The sequence below is a fragment of the Scyliorhinus canicula genome, chromosome 6 (assembly GCF_902713615.1).
Source record: "Scyliorhinus canicula chromosome 6, sScyCan1.1, whole genome shotgun sequence".
Lineage (NCBI taxonomy): Eukaryota > Metazoa > Chordata > Chondrichthyes > Carcharhiniformes > Scyliorhinidae > Scyliorhinus > Scyliorhinus canicula.
The window spans coordinates 165,038,218-165,063,910 of NC_052151.1; the positions used below are offsets into that span (position 1 = coordinate 165,038,218).

The following is a 25,693-nucleotide window of genomic DNA, read 5'->3' on the forward strand; positions in this document are numbered from 1 at the left end:
GCAATTAAAAAAAGCCCTAAACGGGGCTGTAACTACATTCGCTGAATGAAAGCACAGTTCTCAGAGCTGTCAACTCGCTGCCCCATTCAGCCAGTGACAATGAGCCCAGTGGCTGAAGAATGTAACAAAAGGCGTTGTCCCTGTGCTCCCTGCAGAGTCACAACCAAGAGGAAGCAACATCTGTCGTGTTCACCCAGAACCACTGCGGCCGCCTCGCTGATTTCCCCTTCTCTCCTGCCATTATATAGAAGTGTGTAGGCAGGTAGAGAGAGAAATCCATAACATCCAGCCAAAAGCAACAGCTGGACGCAATCTCAGCCTGTGGCTGGGCTGGGTGATTGACAGGCTGTTGAGCCAGTGAGAGGTTGAGGAAAGCAGGAGCCGCGGCCAGTGGGAGAGCTGGAGGGAGGTGGGACCAAGGGCTTTACCCGAGAAGTGGCTGGGGGAGTGACAGTGGAAGGAGCTGGAGCTACATTTACTGTTGAAGTGGCTGAAATCCGTGGCAAACTTGGATTTGACACAGCGATGGTAAGTCTGCCCCAAAATTGAGGGGTGGCCAAACAACAACAGCGAGGAGAAAGAAAACTCAGCGACCTCCCCCCTCCCTCCTGGGATATAAAAGGGTTTCTGGAAAATCAATTAAACAAATCCGTCCCTAAAAACAAAACTGGCTGAGATTCCGGGGGAGCTTTTTGCAGATGAAAGTCCGGGAGGGGAGGGCGGGTTTTAATGTGGAGTTTGCTTGGCTGGGATTGCATGTGGAGAAACAAATCACAATAGTGTGCAAAATGTCTCTATTGTTCGGCTTGGAAAGTCAATGCGTTGCTATGGGTCGGGCACATTAGAAGTTGGCATTTACCCAGAGGAAGCGACTTGTCAGTGCAGGAGAGGAAGGACGAGTGGAACACGGCGCTTGATTCTGCATCATTACCGTATTCACCATCCTTTCCAGTGTTAGTGAAAACTATGGCACCCCCCCATGTATCAGAGCGTGATTTAAAAACTGAACCTTGAGTTCCAGCAGCAGTTCTGCCAGAAAAACTGATAACACCCAACAGCTTTTCTTTTGCAACTTCCCTAGCTTTCTGTACTTCAGGTTTTTTCTTTTATTTTAATGCAGTGGAAGTTTAACCCTTTCAATTATATTTCAGACTGCAAGACCAAAATCCGGCCTGCAGCTTTTGAATTAAAATATGAATTTTATTTACTTCGATTGTTCAAGGTGGCATCATTCCTCCGATTTCATTTTTAAAAAATGCACAACGTAGCTCTCATATTTCGAAAGTGTTTTAAAAATATAATCAGCGTAGCTTTCTGAGCAAATGCTGCAGATTGTGTACAGGACAAGTATCCAGCACAATAACAACGTGCTGATACTTTCAAGGCCTTTACATGAGATAATTTATTATGCCAAACTCTGTTTTGGATAGATACAGTCAGATCGAGGTACAATTCCTGGACGTTTTGAAGTAGCCCATTGCAGCTTTTGTTTCACTACTAGTTTGATGGGTATTTTAATTGTCTCTTGTGAAGTGGTTTAGGATTTCAAATGCTGGTGCATTTGAGTTTGAACTTTTTGCGCTAATGTTTAAGAATCATATTCCTTCACTCGACTGTGAGATTTATACCAAGTTGGAACAATTGTATCCAGCAAGAAACAAATTAGGCTACGCCAGTGACATTATTCTATTGCAGTAATTGCAGTAGATACAAGTTGATTTGTAGTCTTGCAATCCAATGGAAGTAGATGTTGATAAAGTAGTCTCAGATTACAAATTACCTTTTGCCATACAGTCTGCCATATTCTCAATAATTATCAGGGCTGTTTTGATTGCCACAACTTTGATCTTTCAAACCCTATGTGTTACAGTGAATCAGGAGCTTGACTGTGTTCTTGTAGAATGTGGAATGCTTATGCTTGACATGGCACGATGCCATGCTGTGGGCGAGTTGCCAAGTATAAGCCAAGCAATTCCTTAGGAGGAGAGGAGAGGAAAAGCTACATTCTGGGTCACATTGGAACATCTCCTAATAGGAAGTTATGGACTGCTGATGCAATCAGTGGAGCTGTTCCATCTACCCTCTCAATTGAAATGTGATTGATGAAATGTGTAAAGCCAAAAATGAAGAAAATATAATTTTCAAATTTAGTATTTGCGAGTTGATTTTCAACATCTATTTTGAATGATTTGTTTCAAATCATTTTGTGTTTATTTTACGGGCAGCATGGTAGCACAATGGTAGCACTTTTGCTTCACCGCTCCAGGGTCCCGGGTTCAATTTCCGGCTTGGGTCACTATCTGTGTGGAGTCTGCACATTCTCCCCGTTTCTGTGTGAGTTTCCTCCGGGCACTCTGGTTTCCTCCCACAAGTCCCGAAAGAAATACTGTTAGGGCAGCAGGGTAGCATGGTGGTTAGCATAAATGCTTCACAGCTCCAGGGTCCCACGTTCGATTCCCAGCTGGGTCACTGTCTGTGTGGAGTCTGCACGTCCTCCCCCTGTGTGCGTGGGTTTCATCCGGGTGCTCCGGTTTCCTCCCACAGTCCAAAGATGTGCGGGTTAGATGGATTGGCCATGCTAAATTGCCCGTAGTGTCCTAATAAAAAAAGTAAGGTTAAGGGGGGGGTTGTTGGCTTACGGGTATAGGGTGGATACGTGGGTTTGAGTAGGGTGATCATGGCTCGGCACAACATTGAGGGCCGAAGGGCCTGTTCTGTGCTGTTCTGTTCTATCTATGTAATTTGGGCATTCTGAATGCTCCCTCTGTGTACCCGAACAGGCAACTACGGGTTTTTCACAGTAACTTCACTGAAGTGTTCATGTAAGCCTACTTGTGACACTAATAAAGATTATTATTGTGTTCTGTGTACAGAGTAGACAGATGGTCTTCTCCCATGCTGCTACTTTGTAACCAACTCTGAGAAGGTGCTTAATGTAGTGACAGGTTGTCAGTTACCTATCCACCAGGACCAAAATCAGGCCATTTAGTCCCTCAAACCTGCTCTCCCATTTGATAGGATCATGACTGATTGGATTTTTAAAAAATGCATTTACGGGACATGGGCATCGCTAGTTAAGCCAGCATTTATTGCCCATCTCCAGTTGCCCTTTAGAAGATGGTGATGAGTTGCCCTCTTGCACTGCTGCAGTCCTTGAATTGTAGGTATACCCACTGTGCTGTTAGGAAGAGAGTTCCAGGATTTTGCCCCAGTGACAATGAAGGAAGGGCAAAATATTTCAAAGTCAGGGTGGTGAGTGACTGAGAGGGGAACCTCCAGATAATGGGGTTCCAGGTATCTGCTGCTGTTGTCCTCCTAGATGGTCGTGGGTTTGGAAGGTGGCCTCAACGCCACTTTCCTCCATGCCCCCAATACCTTTGATTCCCTTGTTAGTCAAACATTTATTCAGCTTTCTCTTAAAAATTGTCCCTTAAAATAACCTACCATGGGATTAATGCTGCTCATTGGCCTCTCATTTTCCACCCTCTGTAAATTTGAGGTAATTCAAAACTGTGTTCCCCAAGTCCTAATTCTAATCCATCAGATCGTAGCCAGAGTATCACTTGCAATAGTTTATAATAATAATCTTTATTGTCACAAGTAGGCTTACATTAACACTGCAATGAAGTTACTTTGAAAATCCTCTAATCACTCGGGCACCTGTTCGGGATACAGAGGGTGAATTCAGAATGTCCAAATTACCTAATAGTATGTCTTTCAGGACTTGAGGGAGAAAACCAGAGCACCCGGAGGAAACCCACCCAGGCGCAGGGAGAACGTGCAGACTCCGCACAGTCACCCAAGCTGGGAATCGAACCTGAGACCCTGGCTTGTTTCACCTCCTTCTCCTGCACTGCTACCTCTAGTGTCCGCTCAGGATTGATCCCAGTCCACCCTCCTATTTTTCCTCTTTGTTTTGTCCATCGGCAACATCATCCAAAATACAGTGTTAGTTTTTATATGTGCTCTGATGACATCCAGCTCAATCTTAGCACAACCGTACCCCACTCCTCCACTGTTTTTAAATTATCGTACCATTTATCCTAGTCAGAATTTACCTCCAATTAAATATTGGGAAGAATGAAGTCATTACCTTCATTCTCCGTTCTAAACTCTGTTCCTCAGCTACAGACTCCGTCTCTCTCGCTCTCTGGGCTGGTTTCATCAGGGGCTGGTTTAGCACACTGGGCTAAATCGCTGGCTTTTAAAGCAGACCAAGGCAGGCCAGTAGCACGGTTCAATTCCCGTACCAGCCTCTCCCAACAGACGCCGGAATGTGGCAACTAGGGGCATTTCACAGTAACTTAATTGAAGCGTACTCATGACAATAAGCGATTTTCATTTCATTTCATTTCTGACAACAGCTGGAAACCAAGTCTGACTATTTCCAAACTTGGTGCCATATTTGAAGCGGGTGTTAGCTCCTCACTACACATCTGTACCATCATCAAGACGGCCTATTTCCACCTCTACTACATTGCCTGATTTTGCTCCTACCTCATTTCATCTTATGCTAAAATCCTAAGTCATGCCTTTGTTACCTCTATGTAAATATTTCGATGAGTTACAGGCTGCCTACCACATTCTACCCTCTCAACTACAGGTTATCCTAAACTGTACCTAGTCCCATTTAACATCATCCCTGTGCTTGTTCACCTACATTGCCTCCCATTCTAGCAGTGCTTATATATTAAAATGGGGCAGCACGGTAGCATAGTGGTTAGCACAATTGCTTCACAGCTCCAGGGTCCCAGGTTCGATTCCCGGCTGGGTCACTGTCTGTGTGGAGTCTGCACGTTGTCCCCATGTGTATGTGGGTTTCCTCCGGGTGCTCCGGTTTCCTCCCACAGTCCAAAGATGTATAGGTTAGGTGGATTGGCCATGATAAATTGCCCTTGTGTCCAAAATTGCCCTTCGTGTTCGGTGACGTTACTGGGTTATGGGGATAAAGTGGAAGTGTGGGCTTGGGTAGGATGCCCTTTCCAAGAGCCGGTGCAGACTCGATGGGCTGAATGGCCTCCTTCTGCACTCTAAATTCTATGAAAATGTTATTCCTTGTCCCCCCATGTCCTCCCCCCTCCCTATACCTGTAATGTCTTGCAACCCACAAACCGACAAGATACCTGCACTCATCAAATTTGGCCTCTTGAGCACCCCTTGTTTTAATTGCTCCACCTTGCTTTCAGTAACCTTGGCCCCAAGCTCTGGAATTCCTTTCATAAACCTCTTCTTTACAGCACCCCTTAAAATCTATCTTTTTGGCCATGCTTTTAATCACCTGGGTTAATATCTCATGTGACTTGTTGTCTAATTTTCCTTTGTAATACTCATAAGTCCCTTGGAACATTTTATTATGTTAAAGACACAATATAAAGAAGCCCTCCATGGCCTCACCCTCTAATCTCTAATCTCCTCCAGCCTTTCAACACTCTGAGATATCTGCGCTCCTCGAGTTCTGGCTTTTTGAGCTTTGCTAATTTGAAACACTCCATCATGGGCAGTTGTACCTTCAACTTTAAGTTTTGGAATTAGTTTTCTGAATCTCTCTACCTATCTTTGCTCCTTTCTGATATTTCTGAACCAAGCTATTGAACTAATATCTCCAAGTATGGCTCAGTGCTAGATTTTGATTTATAACGCCCCTGTGAAATGCCTTAGGGTGTTTTGCTGTGTTAAAGGTATCATGTAAATATAAGTTATTATTGGCATCTTCTTTGCTTGCAGCTCCCCCCACTTTTCTGGCATTGTGAGCCCAATCAGGCCTAGCAATTATATGTCCCCACCATACTGCTGCAACTTTACTTTTTTTAATGTACCTTTCCCCTCTACCCTGTCTCCCATTGTCCTGAAATGGTTAATGGGGAATGGGGAAGTAAACAAATAGGTTAAAGATTTTATTACCTTGAGGATTGAAACTATTAAAACATTGTACTCCTGAGTAAGTGGATATGATGGAGATAGTGAAGCCAATAGACAGTAGACAGGAGAGATTTGTGATTGGTTATAGTTTGCTGGGAAAATATTAAAGAATGTGAAAATTACTTTATATGATCTGTTCTTAATGTCTGTCTGTCTGAGAGTAAGCCTGGGTTGTTTGATTGTTCGAGAGCAAAGAAAGGCTTGGATTGTTTGACTGAGAAGATGCAAGGTATATGCACTTGGAGACAATTGCATTAGTCTTTGGGTTTACCAGGAGTAGATTTTGAGTCTTCCCAAAGTCCTAGAAAGGTGTTGTTGTAATTGGGTTACAAACAGTTGCACTATCCATTTACGTCTAAGATAAAAGGGGTTTTGGATCAAGGATAGTTAATTTGCAGTTCTACCTGGAAACAAAATGAATGGGTGAGATCTTCCAGCTGTTCACGCTGGCAGAATCTTCTGGACCTGTTGATGGGTTTCCTTGCAGCGTGGGGTAGATTCAATGGGAAATTCCATTGACAGCAGCAGGACCAGAAGATCCCGCCGACGGCCAACAGCGGGCCCCTCGCGCCACCGAGAAACACGTCGCGGGAAGGCCAGAGAAGCTCACCCCATCGTGTTTTTAGTTGCCATGGGAGGAGGGCAGATGAGATCAGTTTTGAGATCAGGTTACAGACCTCCCCACAAATCAATGACTATCGTGATAGATAGCAGAGTTTCTGTATGATCAGCAGAGAGAAGAGGCTGCTTGATTGCAGGCTATCACATCTGGATGGAGGCCGGGGAAGACGGTCTTTAGTTAAAGAGGTGTAGACTACATATTCCAGGAAATTCGCCTTACATGGACAGGAGGAAGATGAATCATTGGAACTGGCTTTATTGCTGGTCGTGGATTTGAGAAACTTTTGGATAACTGAGAAAAGCGTCTTAAGACAGTCATTCAACGTCCCTACTCAGCAAAGCAGAGATGCGGGAAGCCATTGGAGGCTGTGAGCAACTGTGACTTGTTTGCTCAAGGACTATAATTCCGTGGGCAGTGTGAAAAGCAGTTTAAAGTATAAGTGGCCTACAAAAAGAAAATGGTGTTTAGAAAGTTGTGCTTACAGAAGAAGTTTTAAAACGTAAAATCTTGTTGGATCATTCTTTCAACCACCAAATGGAAGTTCAATCTCTTTTAGGAAATTATTGGTTTCTGCGTGGATTGTAACAACTTGTCTTCATACTCCTGATTATTTTGGCTTTCACATCTTGCATTTTTGATTAATTTCCTGGTCTTCATAGCTTTAAGAATACCTGTCCCTGCTTTGAGATCCAGGTAAACCTTTGATAAAATGCCTGGTGAATGAAAATTGGACTTTGTCTGTTAATTCTTTTAAAGTTTGTACCTTTACATGACGAATAGTCAACCTGCCATTAAACTCCTTGAGAAACAAATTATTTTAAATATATTTTTTAATTCTCCCTCTCTCTCTTTCTCTCTCCCTCTCTCTCCCTATCTCTCTCTCTTCAACCCCCCACCCCCCAAAAGATGAATGATTTTCATGACCGTTGGACATCCCAAAATGCTTTACAGTCAGTTACAGTTAAATGTTTTCTGTTGTGGAAGAATCTTGAACTAGGGGTCAGTGTTTAAAAATAAAGGGCTTCTCATTTAAGACAGATGAAGAGAATGGTTTTTCTCACAGAGGGTCATCAGTCTTTGGAACTCCTTTCCTTGAAAGGCAGTGGAAGCAGAGCCTTTAAATGTTTTTAAGGTGATAGGTTCTGATCAACAGTGGGGGGGGGGGGGGGGGGGGGGGGGGGGAAGGTTACATTCAGATCAGAATGGTGGGGCAGGCTCAGACAGCCGAGTGGCCTACTCCTATGTTTGTCTGTATGTTTGCTTATGAAGTATTTTTGAAGTACAGTCACTGTTGAGATTTGAGAAATATGGCAACAAATTTGAGTACAACAAGCTCCCAGAGTCTGCATTGTGATAAGAACCAGATAATCCATTTTAATTCTGTAGGGTAAGACGTAACTATTGACACTTGTGAGAACTGTCCTGTCTGATTTGTAATTGAGGCACGAGATATGTTATGTTCACCTGAATGGCAAGACTGGGCCTTAGAAGGTATCCCTAACGGTGCGGTTCTCCATATGTACAGCACTGGAATGTCAGCCTGGATTATGTTCTTGTTTTTCCAGCACAATACTTGACCCCATAACCTTCTGACTCTGAGACAATTAGCCAAGGCTGACATTAAACAATGTCAAACTGACTGATTGCTTCTCTTGTTTTATTCATGCATAGATGCGCGCATTTCTTAGCAAGACCAACACTTTAATGCCAATCCTAATTGCTATTGAAAGATGGTGGTGAATCGCCGCCATGAAGCATTATAGGAGCATTTGTTGATGTTACTCTCACATTGATTTTCAGTCGACCAAGCAATAATTAAACAATGGCAATGTATTTCCAATTCTAATTGTTGTGTGACTTGGATAGGAATTTACAAATGGTGGCATTCCCACATGCATGTTTCCCTTGCCCTTCTAAGTTATAGAGTTTGCAGATGGCAGCACGGTGGCACAATGGTTAATACAGCTGCCTCACAGCGCCAAGGTCCTGGTTTCGATTCCGTCCTTGGGTGCCTGATGTGTGGAGTTTGCATGTTCTTCCTCTGTCTGTGTGGGTTTCCTCCGGGTGTTCTGGTTTCCTCCCACAGTCCAAAGGTGTTCAGGTTAGGTGATTGGCAATGCTAAATTGTCCATTTGTGTCCAAAAATGCACAAGTCAGGTGAATTGGCTAAAAATTGCCCCTTCGTCTGCAGATTCGGTGGGGTTACGGGGATAGGACCGGGGGTGTGAGCCTAGGTAGGGTGCTCATTCAAATGGTCAGTGCAGACTCGATGGGCTGAATAGCCTCCTGCACAGTTGGGATTCTATGGAAGGTGCTTTTGAAGGAGGCTTTGGTGTGTTGCTGCATGTCGTCTAGCAGCTGGGACATATTGCACACTGCACTGATGGTAGATGTAGTGAATATTTGAAGTTGGTTGATCGGCTGCCTATGAAGGATCTTTTGTACTGGATGGTGTTGAACGTCTTGGGTGTTGGAGCTGCACTCATCCATAAAAGTGGAGAGTAATCTGTCAACTCCTGACATGTGCCTTGTAGATGTTGGTCAGACTTTGGCGTATTGGGAGGCGAGCCATTCGGCACTAGCACCCTGTCGCTTACAGGCTCTGTTGACCAGTATTTATATGTGTCATAACTCCCATGAGAACCATTGTCCGTCTCCCCATGGGATTTGGGGAGTACGAGCTTTCCAGGCCACCCAGCTGGAGCTCATTAAAGACTGCACATAAAAGCTGCAGTTGTTGGTTGTCCCAGCAAGGAATGGATTGGGAGGGGGAGTTACTGCCATTGGTAGAGTTTTGTAGACAGTTCGTTAACCTCTTGTTCCACTGCCACCTATTTCCTCAAGTTACTAAACTGGCGATGAGGACAAAAGCAGACTTCAGACTTGCTTGAGGAACCGCCTAGCCACCCTGGATGATGACTATCATGGGACCTGTGGTAATAAAAGTTCAAGATGGCACTTTTCGGTAAGCTGCAAGCCTTTGATGCTGTCCTGGAAGATTGGAGCCACTATGCTGAATGCATGAGGTACTCCTACCATGAAAACAGTTTTTTGGGGTGAGACCATCAGAAAGTCATCCTCCTGACCGCCTGTGGGGCCCCGGCTTATGGAATCATAAAAAGACTCACTTACTCGGCTGTACCAGACTTCAAATCTTTTGATGAGTTGGTCGTGTTGGTAGCTGTACATTATGACCCTAAACCTTCCTAAATCATGCAGGGGTATAGGTTTTAATACAGCGATGCTGTCCCCAGGTGAATCGGTCACTGACTTCTTGACCCACCTTAGGCATCTGGCAGAGCATTGACAGTTTGAGCAGTCCCTCTCCGAAATGTTGAGGGAAAGGCTGGTTTGTGGGACATGACCACTCCGAGGAATCTGTTGGCAGAGTCGACCTTAGATTTAACATAGGCCATCGAGTTGTCACTGTCCCGTAAGCATGCAGAGAAAGGAATGCAGGAGCTGCAGGGGCCCATGGACATAGTTTGGCCCGCCCTCCATTTCAACTTCCCACTGCATCACTGGGCAATGCTGATCAGGTCAGATCACCTCCCCAAAGGGCAACTCCAGGGGCAATTCCGCAGCTGGGCCAAGCACTTGGGAACCACTGCAGATTTACAGGATACCTCCCCCGAGGATGAAGGGGAGAGCCAGCCACTTTGCTATGCGTGTGGTCAGAGGACATGTGATGGCCAGAGCTGCCAAATGTGCCACAGAGAACACTGTCCATGGCAGCCGACAAGATCACCACGAGTCAGGACCTTCCAAGTAATCCCCCTGGATGAGGAGAACTGTTTGATGCAGCTGAACTGCATCACGGCCCCAAAGGTAGTGCTGATCCAAGTCATGTACAAGTAAATGGTCACCCTGTGGTAATGGAAGTTGACACTCGAGCTGCTAATTCCATCGTGGACCATCAGACGATTTAGCGATTACGTGCAGGGATCATGCTACTGATGTTTCAGGACACTAAGGCGAGGTTAGTGGCCTATTATGGTGAGACATTGAGCATTGTGAGGACCACTAACTCCAGCAACATAGGGCAACAGACTGTCTAACTTCCCTTGGCCATGGTACGGACACCAGGGTCCAATTTGCTGGGGTGTGACTGGTTGCGAGTCCTCTGTTTCAACTGGCAACAGGTTTTTCGGATGGGCACTGGGAATCTATACGATTTATTGGGCAAATACCCCAGAGTGTTCCAGAAGGGTTTGGACAAGATAAAAGAGGTCAACACCCATATCTACGTGAATCCTGATTCTCAACTCCAGTACTTTAGAGCGAGGTCTGTCCCCTACACATTGTCTGCCAAGATTGATGCAGAGCTACAGCGCTTGAAGGATCTAGGAATTATACGCCGTGTACAATTTGTGGAGTGGACCGCATCTCTGGTGCCAGTAACAAAGCCTGACAAATCTGTCTGACTCTGTGGAGATTACGTGCTCATGATAAACAGAGCTTCCCATCTGGACCTGTACCCCGATTCTTAGAGTGGATGATTTGTACGCAAAACTGGCTGGAGGATGTTCCTTTATGAAACTTGAGATGAACCATGTTTATTTACAGGTGGAGTTAGATCCAGTGTCCAGAACATTTGTGACCATAAGCACCCATAGAGGGTTATTTGAAAACACACCCCTGCTTTTGGGGTCTCATCTGCCCCAGTGATTTTCCAGCATGGAAAGTAGCCTGCAGGGTCTGACGAAGGTGTCCGTCTATCTAGATGATGTGCTCACCATGTGCGCCATATGGACAACCTGCAAGAAGTGCTAGGGCGGTTTTCCCAAGTGGGCGCCCCGCTGAAGAGGAGCAATTGTGTGTTACGAGCCAGAGCGGTGACTTACTTAGTGTGCAGGGTAGACTGAGATAGTCTACACCCACTGGAGCATAAGGTTCGGGCCATAAATAGGCTCCCGACGGACACCATTGAACTCTGGTCATTTCTAGGCCTGGAAGATTATTATGGAAAGTTCATCGCCAACTTGGCCACCTTCTTGGTTCCACTCCTCATACTGTTGACGAAGGATCAGAAGTGGTTCTGGGGATGCAGCACGGTGGCGCAGTGGATAGCACTGCTGTCTCATGGTGCCAAGGTCCCAGGTTCGATCCCGGCTCTGGGTCACTGTCCGTGTGGAGTTTGCACATTCTCCCCGTGTTTGTGTGGGTTTCGCTGCCTCAACCCAAAGATGTGCAGATGGCCACGCTAAATTGCCCTTTAATTTGAAAAAATGAATTGGTTCTGGGGTGTCTCGCAAGACAAAGCATTCGCCGGAGTAAAAGAGCATCTGTCATTCACACAGCTCCCCACTCACTCGGCCACTCATCCTAATGTGTGATGTCTCCCCCTATGGCACTGGGGTGGTGCTGGCTCACAGATGGGACGACTGCACGGAACGTCCCACCAATTTTGGGTTGAGGACCCTGGCGGATACAGAATGACGATATTCTTAAATCGAAAAGGAGAGCTAGGCGGTAATATTTGGAGTCAAGAAATTCCACCAATACGTTTTCAGGAGGCACTTCCCTATCATGACTGACCACAAGCCTCTGCTCAACATTTTATGGAGGATATGGAAATTCTAACCAAGTCATCAGCCAGAATTCAGTGTTGGGGGCTTCTACTCGCCACGTATGAACATTTGTTTCAACGCAACCTGGGTATGCAGATTCCCCATGCCGACACGCTCAGTCATCTACGATTGCCCATGAGGTCCCCATTTTTGCCGGTGGCACATGAAGTGGTTGCAACTCTCAATTTTATGCATAACTTGCCAGTGACGGCTACTTACACTCAGTGCGAGCATGGACGCAGTGTAATCCAAGACTGACGAAACTCCGCCACATGCCTTTGAGCAGCGGAATGCAGGGGATACCTCCTGTACCATACAGCCTTTTTCCCAGAGCCTCTCAGAGCTCAACGTGGAGGACATTGTCATATTGTGGGGAGCTCATGTAGTCATCCCACTGCAGAGTCAGGGGTCCCTGCTGAAGGACCTACACAGTGGTCCTTCATGGTGCCTCTAAGATGAAGATCCTGGCCCAGAGTTAGGTCTGGTGGCCTGGCATCGATGGGTACTTTGGTTCATATATAGCTGCCCGACGTGCCAGGAGCATCAGAAGCTCCCCCTGACGGCCTTCCTTCGGCCAGGGCGCCACGAGTGCGACTGCATACGGACTTTGCAGGGCCTTTCTTGGGGTCAATTGTTCTCGTTATCGTGGATGCCCACTGGAAGTGGCTTGACATATTCAAGATGGCCTTGACGATGTTCAGGGCCAATGTAGAAAAGCTCCAGTGCTCGTTCAGCACCCATGGGATCCCTGAGGTTCGGGTGATAGACAGTGTGATGTCCTCCGTGAGTGAGGAGTTTGCCACATTTGCAAAACAGCCAACATATCAGAACCGCCCTGTCCCATCCCTCATTTAATGGCTTGGCAGAAAGGGTGGTCCAGATTTTTATAAAGGCCAAAAAAAGTGACCCATGGTCACGCAACTGGTGTGGTTCCTACTTAACTACTGTACAACACCACACTTGATGACACGTATGGGTGTGGTTAGGCGGCCCCCAAGAACAATGCTCACACTTGTACTCCACCCCAGAGAAGAATCCACTCATCCTCGCTTCAGTTATATACGCTCTGTGCACCAACATGAATTGGATGAATCGAAGCCGAGCACCTGAGGACGTGGAGTTGGCCCTGTGAAGGGCCTCACTCCCTATCTCATCATCCAGAGTGGAACTCAGCTCACCCTCCCATTTAACCTTCACCTCCATTCAACAGAGCCAACTCTGCTGATGAGATCTGGCCTTATACGCACAAAATAGTCTCCCCACCAGACCCGACCAAAGACAAAAACTAGACCCGACCAAAGACAAAATCCTCTTCAACAGGGAGGAGGGTGGTGCCTTGCATGAAAAATTGTGAATCATCAAGTATCTGAAAAGACTGGAATCAGGCAGTTGAAATTTCTCCGACAGCTCACTAACGCCGGCAAACCTTCGCTCCCCAAACCTCTTAGCCCTTCCCCTCCCATGACTTGAATATCTAGTTGTTGCAAGGCGGGGGGTAGCAAAGACATAAAATAGAGCTTAAAATGTTGCCTGAAGTGCTTCCAGATTCTCAGAGTGAACACCACTCCCAGATTCAGGGAAAAGCTTGCCGCAGAGAAAGGTATTGATGCACCAAGGCTAGAAACCTTGCAGGAGCTCATCTCCATTTGTCCCCATCAGGAACCTGGATCACTGAACCACAACAGTACCTTCTGAATATCGGCTGCCCAGTAATAAAATAATAAATTAGGTAGAGCTAAACCATCTGACTGCTTATCTTTCTGCAGCAACACCCAGTCTTACCTGCCCAAATAAATGAGGACACTAATTTATTAACTTTGACAAAGAAGGACATGGGGAGAAAAGTGGGGAGACATTGAAAAATAAATAAAATGAATGTGCTCCTGAGATTTTTAAAAGTGTGAACCCTGGCCGCCAAGGACGGGGGGAGGCTGTCACACTTCTGCAAGTCAGATTTGACACCATTACCCAGGCTAGTATGATTTAATTTATAATGCGAGGTCCAATCATGGGCCATCTGGAAACCCAGATGACGAAAGCTAATTATGGGCTCTCTACCCCAGAAGCATTCGCTCTTCTCCAAGTTCAACTTGTACCCAAAGAAGGTGTCAAAGTTCCCAAGCAGCTTCATTATCTTGTTCATAGTGGATACTGGCTCTGTAATATAAAGAGGCAGGTCATCGGCGTACAAGTGCTCCACGTCACCCCGATTTATTCCCCTCCACTCAACCGAAGATCTCAGCGCTATGGCGGGCGGTTCTATTGCCAAAGCAAACCGGAGTGAACACAATGGACATCCTTGCCTCTTACCCCTATTCAGCGGGAAGTAGCTAGAATTCAAAGCATTCATGTGAACATCAGCAGTGGCGGCCCTATATAGTAAAGGAATCCAAGGTGTAACCTTCTGCCCAAATCCAACCCCCCCACCCCCAAGAATCTCAAAGAGAGATTCCTACTCCACTCTATCAAGCGTCACTTCGACATCTAGGGGGGAAAATAATCACCTCCAGTTTGTGCGCCGAAGATGGGGAGAGTAGTTGGTGACATATATTGGCCGACGGACAATTGCCGATGCTTAGATAAGCCCCTCGGGTATTCCACGATCACCTCTGGATGCAGGGCTTCAAACATAGTGCCAGCAATTTGGCAAGTAGCTTAACAGCCACATTTAAAAGTGCATTAGGTGGATTGGACATGATAAATTGCCCTTAGTGTCCAAAATTGCCCTTAGTGTTGGGTGGGGTTACTGGGTTATGGGGATAGGGTGGAGGTGTTAACCTTGGGTAGGGTGCTCTTTCCAGGAGCTGGTGCAGACTCGATGGGCTGAATGGCCTCCTTCTGCACTGTAAATTCTATGATCTATGACTGAAAACCCCATGTCGCATGTTGCACTGCGCACTCTGCAGAATTGTGGTCTTCACACAAACCAGTCCAAGGTTACACCCAGCTTCCAACAGGCTCTCTTCTCCATAGCTCACAAAGTTATAATGTACAGTGTCTGTTGAGAAAAGATTTTCCCATTCTTCTGAGAGCTCCTAAACTGACTCTCAGCAGCAAGGTGCACTCCGGTGACTCCTCCTCCTGGCCACACCAGGGGCGAATCTTCCTGTTTTCTTAAATTTCCACTTGTCCTGTATCTTTAATCAGATAATGAGTTTCCACCTACATTCTGACTGTTTGGGCTGACTGCGTGCTGTTAAAATTTATTTGGGAAACATTGGGAGGAAAGGTTCATTTTCTAATCTGAAACACCACTTTAGGTGAACTCCATATGTTATAACACCATTGACTGTCACTGTCACTTGGTAATGATCATCTTTTCTGTGTTCTGCCTTTGGAAAAAAAAATCCTTATCAAAATCTCGCTATACTATCGCATGTGGTACTTCAATATATTCCAATAGTTCAGGGGCCGGCGCATAAGAAAATAGGCCCGGGGGGCAAGACGCCGATCCGCTGATCGGTGGGCCCCGATCTCGGACCAGGCCCCATCGGAGGCCCCCCGGGGGTCGGAGCCCCCCCCCCGGACCAGGTGTGGACGGTGCCGGTGGGACTCTGCCTTTTTAGAGCGGCCGCTCGGCCCATCCGGGCTAGAGAATCGGCAGCCCGGCCGTGTAGAGCGGCCTGCGACCGACGCCGTGCCTTTAGCGCCGCCGCCAATGTCACCGATTCTCCACTCCACGGTGGCAGGGATTCACCAGCCTGGCATGGGGCTGGGAGAATCCCGCCCAGGGTATTCTATTTTGGTAAGAAAAATAAAGATGTCACGTATTACATAGAAATTAAGAATCTATATGTGGCAGAGGAACAAAGGGATCTTTGGGTACAAATATATCAGACGCTGAAAGTTGCAACACAGGTTAATAAGGCCCTAACAAAAGCTAGCCAAGCACTAGGGTTTATTTCTGGAGGGATAGATCTGAACGGCAAAGACATCCAAACCTGTTTCAGACATTGGTTGGGGCACGCTTTTGCAGTGTTGTGTACAGTTTTGGTTGCATATGGAGGCACTGGTGGTGGTTGAATAAAGATTTATGATACCAAAACTGCAGGACAAGAATTGACACCTGGATCTTTTTTTCTATTGTAAAGAGCCTCATTGACCTGATCGAGGTCTTCAGAATTATGAAAGGTTGTTCCCGAGAGTAAGCACAGAGACAGAGGGTGGGATTTACTGGCTGTTTACACCGGTGGGAAATTCCGGTCGTTTGTCGGCGCACAGGTTTCCCGGCGTGAGGGGTGCTGTCAATGGGAAATCCCATTGACAGCAGTGGGACCGGTAGATCTCGCTGATGGGCTGCCTCCGCTACTGGAAAACAGATGGTTGGGATGCTGGGAAAATCCTGCCTTGACTTTCCACTTATGGGGCGAAATTCTCCGACCCCCAGCAGGGTCGGAGAATCGCCTGGTGCCGCCGAAAATCCCGCCCTCTGTCTCTGTGGCAGAGATTCTCCGCCACCTGGGAAGTAGCGGTGGCGGGAATCACGCCACTCTGATCGGAGAGGCCCCTGCGGTGATTCTCCGGCCCGGATGGGCCGAAGTCCCGCCGCTGGGAGACCTCTCCCGCAGCCGAGGTTTGAACCACCTCTGGAACGGCGGGATCAGCGGCGCGAGTGGGTCCTGGGGGGGTGGGGGGGGCGATCGAACCCCGGGGGGTGCCCTCACGGTGGCCTGGCCCGCGATCGGGGCCCCCCGCTCAGACTCTGGGCCAGTGCCCTGGTTGCACTATTTTCCTCTGCGGCCGCCACGGCCTCCGCCATGGCGGAAGCGGAAGAGAAACCCACATCGCGCATGTGCCGGCAGTGACGTCAGCGGACAGCTTCCGCTGACGTCACTGCCGGCGCATGCGCCGACCGCGAAAGCCTTTCGGCCAGCCCCGCTGCCGGGGGCGCTGGTGTTTGCGCCAGTCTTCTGGTGCCAACCGCTCCGGCGCGGGGCTGGCCCCCAAAGGTGGGGAGAATTCCCCACCTTTGGGGAGGCCCGACCCCTGAGTGGTTGGCGCCACTCCCCTACTCCGGGACCCTCCGTCACGCCGGGTAGGGGAGAATACCGCCCATGGGAAGAGTAAATCTCGAGGCTATCTCAGAAGACATTCACCAAAAATTGGGGATTCAGAAGAAATGTATTTATCCAAATTGAATGTGAACTTTCTACCACCAGGTGCATGATTGAAACAAATATTATAGAAGCATTTTAAAGGGAGCATAATAAGCATTTGAAGGAGACAGGAAGTGAGGGTTATGCTGACCGAAGAAATATGGGAGGAGACATGAGTAGGGCATAAATGCCAGCATGCACTGGTTGGGCCGAATGTTCTATTTCTGTGCTGTGTATTTGATGTAATTATATTTCTTCCCCAAATGTTCAGCTTCAGTAAGAATATGAGTTGTCATCTCATAGAATCATAGAACCCCTACAGTGCAGAAGCAGGCCATTCAGCCCATTGTGTCTGTACCGACCCTTTGAATGAGCTACCCATTTACACTTCCCGTCCTCCCCACCCTATCCCTGTAACCCCATAACCTAACCTGCACATCCCTGGGCACTAAGGAGCAATTTAACATGGTCAATCCACCTAACCTGCACATCTTTGAACTGTGGGAGGAAACCGGAGCTGCCGGAAGAAGCCCACACAGACACTGGGTGAACGTGCAAACTCGACACAGACAGTCACCCAAGGCCAGAACTCAACCCGGGTCACTTCTGCTGTGAGGTAGCAGCGCTAACCACTGTGCCATCTGATGAATTAAAAGTGGTCATTTGGCGACATACAGTCAATCGCTTGCTTTGATGTTTTTCTTGTGAAGATCATCCTTTTTTTCCTCCTATAACGAGCGCAGCCTTGATTTTTTTTAAACATATAGAACTGTATAGCGCAGAACAGGCCCTTCGGCCCTCGATGTTGTGCCGAGCAATGATCACCCTACTCAAACCCACGTATCGACCCTATATCCGTAACCCAACAACCCCCCCCTTAACCTTACTTATTGGTTGTTTAGTCCTGTCTGTTGGAATGTGGATTTGGCTTCAACCTTGAAAAATTCTTTATTGAGTTTTAAAGGGCTGTGTGATTCTCTCTTAGCTCCAGTGCTTGCCTTTGAGCCACAAGAATGAGTCAAAATAATCTAAGGCTGACACTTCAGTGCAGCATTGAGGGAAAGATGCATTATCAGCTAGACTGGGTGAGACAGGTTTTGTGTTCAGCAGCAAGGCAAGGGCTCTCAAAGACCTAGCGATCATCGCTGTTGCCCAGTTCTGATGGCTGTTCAAATCTGGCATCAAATTAATGGGTTCCCTTTGCATGCAGCAAATCAGTGTGACTTGGTTTTCCCTCTCCTGACAACAGTTTAAATCTGGCTTGGAGATCTCGGTTTGGAGCAGCAAAGATGTCAGCAAAACATGGTATTGAAAGCACTTATATTTTTCACGTTCAGTTTGATAGTGAAGCATTTACATAGCTAAAATATCAATATAAACAAACTTATTTTCAAAATAAATCAAAAATGTGGATTTTTTTCTTTTGGAATAATTGTACATTCAATAAATAGAAAGTTTGTCTAAAATCCCCTCTGGACAAGTGAGGGTATTTTACAATAACTATGAAGTTAGTCTGCCATTAGAAACCTGTTTACAGCTCATGTAACAGTCACAGCTTTTTAAAGGTATCTTTACAAGAAATCCAGTGCAAAAGACAGGTTCTCATCATGTCATCGATTTCCCATTGATTGCAGTGTCGGATGTCTTAACAGTGCATCTTTTAAAGAAACATAAGATGATTGACAACGTCTAAACCTCTGTGTGTTATTCTGTGAAAGTGCTGCCTCTAGAAGTGGCTGTCACTGGCAGTGAAATAGTGACAATGAATTCTAATAGTTTCGCTGTCGTTGTCACTCTTCGGATAAGATGTTCATGTGAGGCCATGGGAACCTAAAAGATGCCACGGCTTTGTTTGAAGAAGAACAAATAAGTTCCCTCTGTCCTGACCAACATTTGTTTCTCAGTCAGCAGCAGCAAATCAGAATTACTGGTAATTTAACTCAGTTGCTGTATATGAGAACTTGCTGCCTTATTTGCTTCCATTACAATAGCGATGAACGCTTCATTTATTGTGACACATTTCCCGAAGCTGTGAAAGGTGGTACACACTTACAAATTATTCCCCTTCTTCCCTCTCTCCCTTCCTTTTATCGATAGCCCATCGGCTGCCGAAACAACCATCCATGTCTTTGTCACTTTCAGATTCTGTGCTAACTCTCCGTTTATGTGCTTTCAAAAGTATCCACGCCAAATTCTGTTCATCTATCTCTCCAGTTTTCACTGACCTACATTGCCACCCGGTTTCCCATGTCTCAGATTTAAACTCCTTGTACTTGTGTTCAAATCCTTCATATCCTATCCTTTCTTATCTCAGTAACCTCTTACAACCTTGGAACTCTCCCGTAACCCTTTACAGCACAGTGGTTAGCACTGTTGCTTCACAGCACCAGGTTCGATTCTTGGCTTGGGCCCCTGTCTGCATGTTCTCCCCGTGACTGTGTGGGTTTCGTACAGATGCTCCGGTTTCCTCCCACAAGTCCTGTAAGACGTGCTGATAGGTAATTTGGACATTCTGAATGCACCCTCTGTGTACCCGAACAGGTGCCGGAATGTGGCGACTAGGGGCTTTTCACAGCAATTTCATTGCCGTGTTAATGTAAGCCTACTTGTGACAATAAAGATTATTATTAATAATGTTATTGCAAGGGTTTGGAGAACCCCAAAGTCTATCCTGGAGTTCACCTGACCCCCGACTTTTACTAGATTGTGGTATGGGGAGCACACAGCCCACTGTACAGGTGTGGTGCAGCAGAAATTTAAAAGTAATTTTTAAAGCAAAACATTGTTTATTCTATGAACTCAGTTAACCTTTTTAAAACATACAGTGAACATCTTAGCAACCATCAATTCAAACACACCCCCCCAAGGAATACACTACTATAAGTAATCCTTAAACTTTCCTTTTAACATCCATAAGACAAAAATCCTTTTTACAGAAGCACATCAGGTTTAAATTCTCTACTGAGAGCAGTTATCATGCTGAATTCACCAAATGATCGCGAGATAGTCTTTAGATGGCAGAGATCAAAATTACACCTTCTTTGGCTGGCTTCAGCTCCAACAATAAAACAAAACCAAAAGACGCAGACACACCCAAGCTTTTCCTCTAAGCAAAACCAAAAAGCAGAGCCAGAGCTCCGCTCCACCCACACTCTGACATCACTGCAGCCCCTTGAGCAGACAAACATTTCTTAAAGTGACACTCCCATGACAATAACATTTTTAAAAAATAAATTTAGATTACCCAATTATTTTTTCCAATTAAGGGGCAATTTAGCGTGTCCAATCCACCTACTCTGCACATTTTTGGGTTGTGGGGGCGAAACCGACGCAGACACGGGGAGAATGTGCAAACTCCACACGGACAGTGACCCAGAGCCGGGATCGAACCTGAGACCTCAGCGCCGTGAGGCAGTTGTGCTAACCACTAGGCCACCGTGCTGCCCTCCATGACAATAACATTGACCTCTTGTAACTCCACCCCCACCATCGGCATTCTCCAATTTCCTCTCTAAACCATTCTGACTTTCGACTCCCCTTTCTCCTGTACTGCCTGCTGAAACACAACTCTTTGACCGAGATGACCAATCTGAAATTGAATACGTACTGCCAATCTTGATATCCTCTTTAAAATGTAGTTCCTTTAAAGCAAACTTTAACTTAAGCATACATTTTAAAATAACTCGCTTTTGAATCTTCTGTGGATAATTGCTCAAAATTCCAAAGGTATGATCAACATTAATATCCTTTTTATGATTAGGTGACCAAGTCTATGCAATATTGGGGAAAGACCAGATTTAATTGTACTTTGATAGCTCTCCTGGACAAAATCGTAGAGTTGTTGCTCATTGACCAATATCCTGGCAGCTGGCAGCAGTCTTTGGGAAAGGAGACACAAATGGGGTGAAAATATAGAATATCAAAATACTTTCCTGAATGTTTTTAAACCTTCGTCACCTTCTCACCATATGCATCCTTATAACTTCTCATTTGCACAGTGAGAACTAATCGACAGATATGTGAGCTTTTCCTATGCTTTTTCGACTAATTTGCCTTTGGAGGAATTCATCAAAAAAGCTCATTTGGGAAATCCCACGGCGGGTAGCAACACTCCAATCGGAATAAAACAGATAACAAAGGACCGTAATCCATTCTTTGGGTCCAAATAATCATAAATCTCAGCTGTTATTCGAAGCAATTGAATTAAAACCATGTGAAAGGCATTTAAACATCTGTTCCATTCCTTCAAGATCATTCATTTGAATTGTCATTGTGCACCATTTTTGCAGATGTTCAGTGACAGAGAGCATGTATACTTGGAGATGCAATGGTAACATGATATCTGGTCTCCAGCTGCTGTAGAAAAATCTAAGAACTATCTCAAATTTTACCCTTTCCTTTGCACCTTTTCAAAACGGAGTCGCTTTTGGTGTTTTGCTAATGCAAGTATTTTTCTGCTTAATTTGGCGCTAATTTTAAAAAATGGTGTTTCTGCAGAGCCTTACTAAAGAAGGAAAACTTTGAGGTGATAATAACTTTAACCTGCAGTGCACGTCTGAGACAGAGTTCTGATTTGTTGCTACCATTATGTTATGCAGGAGTATCATTGATTTCCAGGGATAATATAGGAATCCTGGTTTGACCTAATGTCACTTTTACCAAAGTCACTGTCAAATGAACTAAATTTGTGCGTAAAATCTGAAATGGAAAATGATCCTCCATTGTCTCCGAAAACAAATATTGCTCCCTGGATCTGAAGTGAACTAAACTGCTCACTTATTGAATTTTGGAATGCTAAAGATGTCAATAATTTTTTTGGAAAGAACTTGAACATCAACACACACTCGGTGTCAAATTTTCATTCATGTTTTTGTTTCCGTACCAGTGATTCTTCCTGTTTAGCATGTATTTTTTTTATGATGTTTCCTGTAAACTTACCATTTTAAATTTGAATCCATATTTGGCAATGCAGTGAGAGACAAATTGATGATGGAAATGTTATGGCGTTATTCCTTTTGCAGCCTCAGATTGCATGAACTGGATTCTCCTCCAGCATGGGAAACAGAATTTGGGACTTTCTCTGAGCCCTGATCACCTCTCCTCATTCCACCTCCCCCCAACCCCATGGGAAGCAGTCGCTCATTGTGATCTTCACAGAGGCACCCCTTTAATTTACATGGAGACAGTTTCTCTGCCCAATTAAGGGCAATGGGTGGGCTCTCTAAGCTGAAGGATTAATCAGGGACCTTCCAGCTTTCGAGACGCAGCGGTCTGCAATGGCAGACAAATAACAAAGAGGGTGCTTCAACTCGGAGGCACCATCTCATCAACTCTAATTAAAACATGGTTCTTGCAACTAGCCCACCATCGTGGGAGTGATGGCATTTGTTTATATGTGGCTGCTCTTTCACTCCAGGCAGGAAGGAAGGCCCTGTGCTCACCTGGGGTACTGTGTGAAAATTCCAGGCAGCCTCCTTTACTTACAGTCGAAAAGGCTTTTTAAAAAAAAAATCCAATTAAGGGGTAATTTAGCGTGGCCAACCCACCTACTCTGCACATCTTTGGGTTGTGGGGGTGACACCATGCAGACACAGGGACAATGTGCAGATTCCATACAGATAGTGACCTGGGGCTGGGAACGAATCCGGATCCTCGGCGCTGTGAGGCAGCAGTGCTGAGTGTGAGAGCATGTGGGAACTGCCGCGAGCTTCCCGGCGCTCGGCCCAGTAAGGCCGACAACGGTACTTAACGTTAATTGGTCCATTTATTGGGGCCCCACAAGCTTCTCGCCGTAAATGAAGGCTCGCCAGCTGATTTGCCGGCTCTGCGTCGCCAGTCCCCCGCTAAAATGGTTGACGGTTGAGCAGCACTTAAGTTGCACTTGTTCAACCAACCCCAGCCAGCTCGCAGCAGTGGCCCCGAGGAGGCAGGTCCCAAGACTCGGGAATGCAGGTCTGGGGAGGCTAGTAGACGCAGTGGAGGCCAGGAAGGATGTCCTGTTTCCCCCAAGGGTTCCGAGGTGGTGGGGGTTGTAATGAGGTGGTGGTGGCTGTGAGCGCTGGGAGCCTGATCCCCAGTGCCAGAAAAAGGAGAAGCACGAGTGAGGTGACAACAATGCATCCCTCCCCCCAATTTGAGCATCCGCCCCCAACTCTCCGGGCGACCCTCCCTTCACACACCCCCTTCCACCACTGTGAACGACACGTGTGGCTAGCGATGACCTCTCTGTGTCTCCTCAGGAAAAGCTCTCCCACAATCGCCGGGATAAGGCCCAGACTGGCGGTGAGGTGCCGGACTTAGGAATCCTCACCTCCTTCGAGGAGAGTGCCCTGGAGGTGACTGAGGACAGATCGGTCACCCGTGTGGAGGCTGGCGGAGGTGAAGTACAGCTGGGCCCCAACTGGAGAACCTGTCAAACGTGAATTGTTATTGCCTTACTGACTAACCCATCCCTCCCACTGACCACATGCCCATTCTCCAGCAGGCCATCCAGCCGACGGTGCCGGCCCATCCCGGGTGGCCCCCTCTCCAGCCTCTCATGAGACCATCTCATAGGGGAGCTCCGAGGAAGACACGATCGCGGCATCACCACCAGCGCAGATACACACACCTCCGTGGGAACTGTTAGTGGACAGGCTTCTGGGACACAATCTGGTGAGCACCACACTGCTGATGCACACCAGATGGAGGCAGGAATCCCCTGGCGAGACAGCAGTCAGAGGTCTGCTGGGTCCCAGCCTGATGCTATGGAAGAGGTAGTCCCGGAGTTGATGGAGATAATAGGGAGCAGTCAGGACATTCAGAGGGAGATATCAGTGACACTCCAGCAGATCCATGTCCGATTGGGGGAGTCCCAGAGGCTATGGGTGCGGGAGATGTTGCCGGCAAAGCGTAGCACCGAGGCCAATACTGCTAGGGTAGCGATCACAGGGGAGAGCCTGGTATACGATGTTGGCACTATTAGTGAAGATGTCCAAGGCATCGCGCAGTTGGTGACAGCCATGACTGAGGGTCTTGACAGAATGTCCGCCTTGCTTGGGGATGCGGCAGTAGCAGACTGACCTTGATGAGGTTCTGCAGGACATGTCCCACTCTCAGATGGGCATGGCCAAGGTTACTGTGGAGGTAGTCCCAGTCACTGTTGGGCATTGCCGAGGGTGCTTTCACAATGGTGCAAACATTGGGAAACCTTCAGGACTGGCAGAGTCAGATGATGCAGGGGCAGTGAGGGCTCGAACCAGCTGCCCCTCTGTTCCAAGGTGAACCCCAGGGCCCTATGGGCACTACCGGGGGGAGGGAACATTGAATGCCAACCGGACCCGTTCCATTGGACTGCGACAGTGGCCACCAGCTCCCCCGAGTTCCACCCCTCTGATTAAAAAAATATATAAATTTAGACTACCCAATTATTTCTTTTCCAATTAAGGGGCAAGTTCGCATAGCCAATCCACCCAACCTGCACATCTTTGGGTTGTGGGGGTGAAACCCACACAAACACGGGGAGAATAGTGACCCGGGGCCGGGATCGAACCCGGATCCTCTGCGCCGTAGGCAGCAATGCGAACTACTGCTGCACCGTACTGCCCGTTCCACCCCTCTGATGTGGCCGTGCTTCACAGCCAGCACACAGAACAGGGCAGCATGGCTGTACATATGCCGCTAACAGGTAAGCCGGAGCATGGAATGCCACGGGATGAGGAAAGTAGCTGGCTGCCTCCACCTCTGATGTGCATCTGGGGGGGGGGACACCTAGACATTGAAGGCAAGGCACAGCAAGGATCACTGAGGACACCGGGGCAGGGGTTGAGGGGGAGGGTTGCAGTGGGGAGGGGTGGCGGCACCATTGGGAGAGTGGGGAATTGTTACACACAAAAAGCACCCTTGTGCAAAACCAATATGATGCCCCTGTCACTTTCTTCTGCAATGCGAGCCTACCTCTGGCCCATCGCTCCAGGCATCCCCCCCCCCACCTCCCAGTGACACTTACCCACCCTCCGGCTGAGGAGACAACCCCGGAGCAATGACCCACCCCTCTGGGTGTTTGGATGGTGGCTGCTGTGTGTGTGGTGTTGCCTCCTGCAGTGTTCAGGCACGGTATCTAGCATTCGTGGTCTGATTTGGATGCTGGGCAATGACTCCCACATGCTACGGCCTGTCCACGCACAGGAATCCACTTGGGTTGTATGAAGTGCTCACATAACCACTATTGCCAATCCCTATGAGCAATAGCCTTCAGCCACATGCTAGAGGCCTCGGCAGTCGATGAGGTTTATGGGTGGTTGGTGGGGCAGACGGGGAGGGACAAGGGTCTCCCCTGGAATGGGTACGCACGATCCAGTGGGTGGCATGGTGCCACATGCGATTGCCGCCCGGTTCCAATCCACCTTCCCCCTACCCTCCCAAGGTGGCCCACCCCTGTGGAGTGTCCCCCACCCCCAGCCGAGGGTCCCTCAAACCCCGCCAAGCACTATGTTGGCAAGCCCAGC

At 47.2% G+C, this 25,693-nt stretch overlaps 1 protein-coding gene across 1 annotated transcript in view; it reads left to right on the top strand.

The window, feature by feature from the left end:
* The first annotated feature begins 355 nt into the window (after nucleotides 1-355).
* The window catches only part of arhgef10 (Rho guanine nucleotide exchange factor (GEF) 10), a 372,032-nt gene continuing 346,694 nt past the window's right edge, over nucleotides 356-25,693 (top strand). Inside the window, 1 exon segment of the mRNA XM_038800413.1 lies at nucleotides 356-528. The gene's annotated coding sequence lies outside the window, so the exon portion shown is untranslated.